Raw genomic sequence first — 7,684 nt, forward strand, 5'->3', positions numbered from 1 at the left:
ACTATATGTCACAAAGGGAGGTGGAGGCACCACATCTGGTTCCAGAGAAGCAAGATTGAATAAGATATTGTGTTAGTTATCTCCTGTCCCAGAGCTGAATAGCTGAAAGCAACCACAGGTTTGCTTCCCACAGCTCTGTGGGCTGGCCACGAGGTTCCTCAGCTGGTGGCACCTGGGCTCGCTCTCACAGCTGCAGATAGACTATATTTGGCTGAGAGAACTGAGAAGGCTGAGTGCCATGAGAGCAAGCCCCGGGGCATAAGCGCTTAACCTCTGACTGTATCCCAGGTGCCTTATTGGCCAGAGCATGTCATACAGCCAAGCTGCGCATCAACACAGAAAGGGACCACACAAAGGCACGATAGCAGGTGGATTCGTGTTGAATCACTGTTGGGAGACAGCTGGCCACAGACATCTTACCTGCCCCTGAGGTAAGCCTCTGTAAACTATTCACTTTGCCACTGTCCAAAGACCGCTTCCGTGGTACACCCTGGGAAAGTGTTTACAGGAGAATCCCTGGGAAAGCATTTACAGGAGAGTCCCAGTTTAGTTTACACAACACTATAGAAGTCTGGTTTTCTACACAGAGCCTTAAACACCCGTTGATCTAGCAAGCATGATTAGACCATTCCTTGTCATGTTTCATTAGCCTGAATCTGATCACATGGCCACAGTCCAGCTGCAAAGAAAGGAGTAGATTTAATCTTGGCAATATACCTGGTATTATTTCTGCCTCCACAGCCTCTGTCCCACTCCAAGATGCTCACAGAGAACTGCTCCTTTGCCTGTTAACATTGTCTGGCTGACAGTGTAGTCATCATAGAAAATGGTGGGATCTCTGAGGGTTGGGCTGCTGGCCAAGCCAGGATGGGTTTAGAGGAACCCAGATACTTTGCCAAGGTCCTAAAGTCCTGGGCATGAAGCTAGTCCCAGTTGACACTGAGTAGTACAGTCCTGTAGACCATGCCTCCATAGACATTATCATAAGTGGATATGGGTAGAAAAGTATTCTTTCTATTTTTCTGTCCAGGTAGCATTTGCAGGCCATTCTTCCTCAGCATTAATAGTCAACAAGGACTATTGTCCTCTGGTTACACATGAGACAAGGCCACATGTTGTGTTACTTCGATATGACTTCCCAGGCCTCCAGGAAATGTCCTGAGGTGTTCTGCCCATCTCCTATCTCTCTGGTCTCTCCCTGGGCCTTTAGTTCTGTCTTCTGGAGCCCTTTCTTGAGGCATCTTTACTCTTTCTGGACTTGCCAGTAGTCCTTAAAGACTAGGGTGGAGGAGGTCCCTCAGAGTGGGGACTTGAAGAGCACAGAAGAAAACATCAACCACTGTGGTTAAGGGATAAAACTTGGGGCTCTTGACCTAGTTCCGTGACCAGTTAGCTCCCTAGGACTGGTTCTGTAATTGAAAGGCTCTAGAGCAAAATGAAGGTGTAGATCTTCTTATTAAAATATTGGGAGAAAATGACATTAAAGGAGTTAACATGTGAGGTCTGTCCTTTCTTCCCATGGTTCCTCTGTAGCTTTTCATCTTACTATGATTGTCATTGTATGTAAAGAAAAATGGGGAATATCATAAACTATGAGCTGAATTTTATCACTTATTTTTGTATAGCACAATGTTTTAGATGTAAATATGAGAGAATTCAACTTATACACAGAATCATCAAAATGACGTAATTCTTAATTCTTGGCTCTTATATGTAGGTACATATAAGTATATGTAAATATCTATGTATATATGTATATGTCATTTGTTTTAAAACAATAGTATTTTGCCATGGAATTCATCCGTTAATTTAATTTTGCTTCTTCACTATGTTTGTTTGTTTGACTGATTGATTGTTTGGCACAGGGTCTCATCTAACCCAGGTTGTTCTTGAACTCTTGATCCTCGTGCTTCCATTTCCCCAAGTACTAGGATCACAAGTTAGTGGTGAATGAAAGGAGTGTCAGGCTTCTCTCTACCTCTCTTCTTTTTATACCTTCGTTTATGGCCCAAGGAAGAATCAAATAAGGTACATAGTTTGTTATTCAGAGACCTTCACCTACTTTCTTGTGTCCCACTGAACTGGGAACATGACCTCTTGGGGTTATCAGTGCTCCAGTCTAGTCAGTTATAGACACAGCATCTACTTCTTTGTGTTTTGTTGAAAAATGTGTATTACGCATCTCCCAGGGTTTATTTGAGTCTATCGCAAGTGTAGGAAATGAGGTGACAAGGCCCTAAGGAAGCATACGGCTGCTATTCTGATCATTGTCATATCCAATATCCAGTCAGACTTCACTCACAAAACACACACTCGAAGACCAAATTCTTAAGAACTTCATGATGGCCACAGCAGTGCATCAGACCAAGATGCTCTGCGTGTGCCCATGGAGCTGACATCCAATGTCCTCATGTGTCTGCAGCTGCCCCATGAGGTGCCTTGTTCACTTTCTTTTCCCTAACTTGATTGATGGCTCTACCACTTACCTCTTACTGAAGCCATTCAACTGATGCTAGGGTTGGGTCCCCCTCACTCCAACCACCAGCCCCTCCTCTACACAGCATCCAATCGCAGCATTCAATTGCCAAGCCTTATTGATTTTTACCACCCATATATGTTCTTGATCTGTCCTTTTTGTGAGAAATGACCATTAGCTATTGCCTATATAACACTAAGAGCCTCTTAATTGGTTCTCCCTAACAATCCACCGTCCACTTGCTTTCCAGAATGATAACCCTAAAGTGTAAATGGACTTCCTTGAATGTTTTTGGCTGGAAGCCTTTCAATCACTGGCTTCTTCAGATCCTTCATATCTGTGCTTCACATTAATCCCTCAGAGAGGCCTTCCTGGAGTGCTCGGTACAAAATGGACCTACACCCACTGGCAGAGAGCTGGCCCATTTCCTTCATCATCCTTATCTCCATCTGCAACTGTATATGTGGGTGTTTATTACGCTGGAATATAAATTCAAAGAAAACAAGACTATTTGTCTCACTGCACTACATCAGCAATTAGCACAATGCTCAATCATTGGCAGGCACTTAGATTACTTAGGAAATTGATATATGGGTTAATAAAGCAAAGGGAAAGTGCCTGGCCAACTCCCAGGTCTGGCTTAAATGGAAAAGGAGCTCATGATAGCACATTGAAGGAGGGGTAATTTTAATGATAGAATAGTTCATGTGAAAATAGAAAAGCTGGTACAAATGAAGTTCATTTGTATGGCACATCACATAGGTATGTAATAGTAAGAGAAACTAAAGCTAACTCTAGATAATGCAGGCTTGGGTGATCAAACCATCAGAGCCAACGAGAGTCTTATGTTTGTATAAGAGGCATAAATCAAGACTGTATGGAAAAATAGGCATCAAGCCAACCCAGACATAGATTATAAAGACTGTGTCACTGGACCCAAGAGTGAGCATGTAGACAGACTTCAGATCATTTTGGGACTAAGAATAAGAAAGACTTTGATTTTCCAACAGTTGGTCAGTTGCCAGGAACCAGAAGACCCTTTCACAAACACGGCTCCATATAGTATGTAAAGCTAGGTAGTCTCTCTCAGAGATTAACTACAGGAAATACATGACATTCGTGAATTCAAGTTTGGCTGGCTAAACATGCTGACAAGCCAAATAAGTAAAAGAGTTAAACATTTTAAAGTCCTGAACAGGCAAAGACAGAGCAGAATCCCTGAAAAAAGCAAGTCTTGAGAGTCAGATGATTTGGATGTGGTGAAGCTGTCAGGGCATTTCCAGAAACAGGAACAGCATGAAAAAAGGTGAATGGCAAGACCACTGGAGTTAAAAATTCACCATTAAATTTCGCCAAGTTAATAATACTCGCTGTAGCCTCACTATGCAGTAATGTTGCAGGATAATTTATCACACTGTGAACCTCAAGATTGTTATTTACTGAAGAAACGTTGTTTCTAGTTGTGATGTGGTTCAGCCTTAATACACATCCTTAATCCCAAACAATGAAGATAAAGTTAGTTTGTAGAAGGAAGCAACCGTGTTTGAAAGTGATGTCTAATTGAGTGGCAGACAAAGTGATGAATCAGAGAAAGATTTTGACAGAATAGGATACGCCCAACTCTCACAAAAAGAGAAAGGAAAGGGAAGCTACTTGAGAGGCAGTGGAAAGAGATGAAGAGAAGGAGGCAATTTTACTAGGACAGTTGTACAGAGACAGGTTGCAGAGATAGAACAAGTTAGACAAAATGAGCCAGAAAATGACAAGGAACCAGGTTAGAACAGACTTTCAGAGCTACTTTGAGGCCAAGCAGTGCAAAAAGTCAGAAGCCATGGGAGAAGCTAGATTGAATCAGTCAGCATGGAAAGGAGTTTAAGCCATAATAGCTGAGTTGACCATCCAGCCAGCATTCAGAAAGAGCTAGAAAAGGTAAGCTTATTCAGCAGTAAGTAAGCAGAAGCTGAAAACATTCTCTACTTAGATAAGATTGTATGGAAGCTGGACACTTTCAGGATGAGGCCTAGGTTAGCAGACAGAGGCAATACGCCTCAGAGACAACAATTATATCAGGCAAATAAAAGTTACTTTTAGACAGTAATTTTTTTTTTTAGTAGTAACCTGAATATTAATTCTTGCTCCCGCTCTCTTCTTGGTCAATGTTGAGTAGACAACAGTGAAGACCTGGCTGCAACTGGTGCTAGCTACACTGAAAGTAAAGCTACCCTATAGAAAGTTGTTGAGACCACTCTGGTTTCTAAGCCAATGTTTCCAGTTAAGTAGGACTTTGAAAAGGAATATAAAATATGACAAAATAGAATGCATCATAATTCATTGTAGGCAGTAAAAGTAAGTACAACTTTGTCAAAGAAAAGTTTCACCTTTCAGCTTTATATGAATGTATAGGTCATACTTTTAAAAAAAAGTACTTAAAGACATAGCCTGGAGATGGATCACATTCAAAGTCTTTTTATTGCCTTCTACTTCATGGGAGATGGTTATATGAAAGACAACAAGTTGACGAGGCGATGATATTAACCAGATATTCCTCTGGGGTTTGGTTGATGGTTGAGTTTTAAAGAGGTGTCAGAAGTGTAAACCACATTAAAATATAAAACACATCTTGGACCTTCCTCTCCTCTTCTGGTCCTCTCCTGTCGTTTGGTAGACCTGTCAATATGGAGCAGAGAGAAACAGAATGGACTGATATTCCGTGCAGATACCAAGAATGAATAGTAATCTGCTGCTTTTTGACTTCAGCACTAGCTCCTCCAGATGGCCCGTTCTTGAAGATGCTTTAACAACAGTTGACCATGATCTTGCCCTGTGTTGTGCTTTGAATGTGAAATATTCTTCACACGCTCACATGTTTGAATATGTGGTTCCCAGCTAGTGGCACTGTTTAGAACAATTATGGATCCTTTAGGAGATAGATCATTGCTAGATAAATTGGATCATGACAGGCTGGGTCTGGTGATAACTTACCCCCTTTCCTGTCCCCTCTCTCCTTCCTGACTGTTGGTACAAAGTGATAGCTGAATCCAGTATCTGCTTCTGTGCCTTCTCTGCCATACTTGAAAAATCTTCCTTGAACTGTACGTCAGAATAAGACTCTCCTTCCTTAAGTTTGTCAGATAGTGTATAATAGCAATAGGAAAAGTAGCTAATACACCTTGTATTTCCAGCTTACAAAACAATCAAATGACCTTTCTATGAATGGATGAAGCCAGATCTCCTGACAGCAGTGCAAGCATTCAGCTCTACAGGATAACTAGGAACAGCAGACCCTGCCTAGCAAGCTAAGCAAATTCTCAGGCTCTCTCAGGCTTTCAGCTACTAGGTCAAGATCCTAAGAGCCAACAGTACCCTTCCCCACCCATGGAAAACTACAGCATCTGGGTCAGGCTATTGAATAATGTCCAGTCCGTCTGGATCTGGACCATTACACTGTGGGAGGTCAGTTTCCCTTTTCCCTCGGCATCCAACATTGAATTTCCCATCTCTTCTTTTCTCATCATAGGATCCAGCTGTTTCCTGCAGCCTCCTGCTAAGATGTGAGCTCTGAGCTGGAAGACCCAACTCCAAGATTAGCCCAATCTTCTGCCCTTGCCCTCCACTTCCTGGACTTCCCTGTAGAGCTGTGGAGGATGTGATTGCTTGGCCTTCTGCTCCTCCTGTAAGCATAAATGATGGTAATATTACAAGCCAGCCCTTCTGGCTTGAAGACAATGGGATCTGAAGGCTGGGTGTCAACAGAGGAACGAGGGTAGATGCTCAAAATGCTGACCCAATGGTACCTTTATGTTCCTTGGCCCTCAGCCCACCCACAACTTTCCCAGCAATCTGGCTGCTTCCACACCTTAAAACCACCCAACAAGAAAAGGGGGAAGTCTTTCTGTCCAGGAAACCCTCAGGTCCTTCCTACAAAACCAGAGCCTCAGGGAAGCAAGAATAGCTAGTAACTCTTTGCTGAGTCTATGACAGTCCATGTGCTAGAGATGGCTCCAGATGGCTTAGTTTCCATGCTTCACCTCTTTCAGATCTCTGGAAAGGAATGTGAATGCCATGGGCATCCTCAGGTATCATGAGACTCTGTCCTTGAAGAAGGGGCAACTCAGGCCTACCTAAGGCTTCTGTTCAGACCTCCACTTTGGACCTTGGTGCATACCTTTGTCTTTCAGCTATACCCCACAGCCCCCCTCCAGATAAAGAAAGAAGACTACAAGAAACTTTCGGTCCTCTTCATGAGAGTAAAAGGTCTTTCCTCTTTCTCCCTCAGGCCTCCCTACTCACACTTCTCTTTCCTGCAAGTGTTCGTAAAAAAATAAGATGACACGCAAGGGTCTATAAAGCAATACCCAGAGATGAACGGACAGCCCAAATGTGACCAAACCAAAGCCTGTGAGCTAGAGGGACAATCTTCGGGAAGGAAAACAGAAGGAGACTGGGAAGGGATGGGGCCGAGACGTGGAAAGAATGCTGGGAATGTCAACCAGCTAAACACACCTTAGACATGTCACCACCACCCTCACAGTCCATTCACTCTTGTGACAACTGAGGAAGCTTTGAGGTTTTCCCTGCCTTACCTCAGACCCTCCTCAGCCCCTGGCTGTACCTTCTTTCATACAGAGCTCACTGCCAGGACTCAGCAAGTCATAAATAATGGCAAAATAAAGCTTATTGGATGGAGGCTGAGTAGTTTAATAAATCAGCATAATTAGACATATTTCTGTTCCAACCCAAAGGGGATCAGTCCCAGCACAGCGGCTGTGCACTGCTGGATACCTGCTGGCTCAGGAGTATCTGATTTAGCTTCCTGCTTCCTGTAATGCTGGTTGTCTGGGCTGGTCCACCCATTTCAGCCTGTGAGTCTGGGGCAGCCCAGGGGTCCTAGCAACAGAGGCCATGCATTTGATCAGTCTACCAGCCACAATAGCATGCATCAATATTCTAACATTGTGATGTAGTCTATGATCTCTTCTTCTCATGTTTTAGCCACATTGGCCCAGATGCTTCTTAGGAGAACCAGACACATTTGATGCTGGTAATTAACGTGTCTTCCTAGGCAAGCCTCTTCAGTTCACACGAAAATATGAAGAAAAAAAAACAACCAAAGATAGCTTTGACTAATGCGAACTGCTCTATCACTGCTCTGGACATACAGGGTTAAGTCCAGAAATAAATTAATCTGTGTCACACCAAGAGAGAAAA

General features: G+C 43.1%; 1 long non-coding RNA gene across 1 annotated transcript; it reads left to right on the forward strand.

Annotated features, from left to right (window-relative positions):
- The first annotated feature begins 222 nt into the window (after positions 1-222).
- LOC114628997 lies at positions 223-7,163 on the forward strand. The gene is made up of 3 exons (XR_003712581.1): positions 223-431; positions 5,994-6,149; positions 6,753-7,163. It is a non-coding gene; the product is annotated as an uncharacterized LOC114628997 (long non-coding RNA).
- Positions 7,164-7,684: the final 521 nt, after the last annotated feature.

The sequence above is a fragment of the Grammomys surdaster genome, unplaced genomic scaffold, assembly GCF_004785775.1.
Source record: "Grammomys surdaster isolate TR1022 unplaced genomic scaffold, NIH_TR_1.0 275, whole genome shotgun sequence".
Lineage (NCBI taxonomy): Eukaryota > Metazoa > Chordata > Mammalia > Rodentia > Muridae > Grammomys > Grammomys surdaster.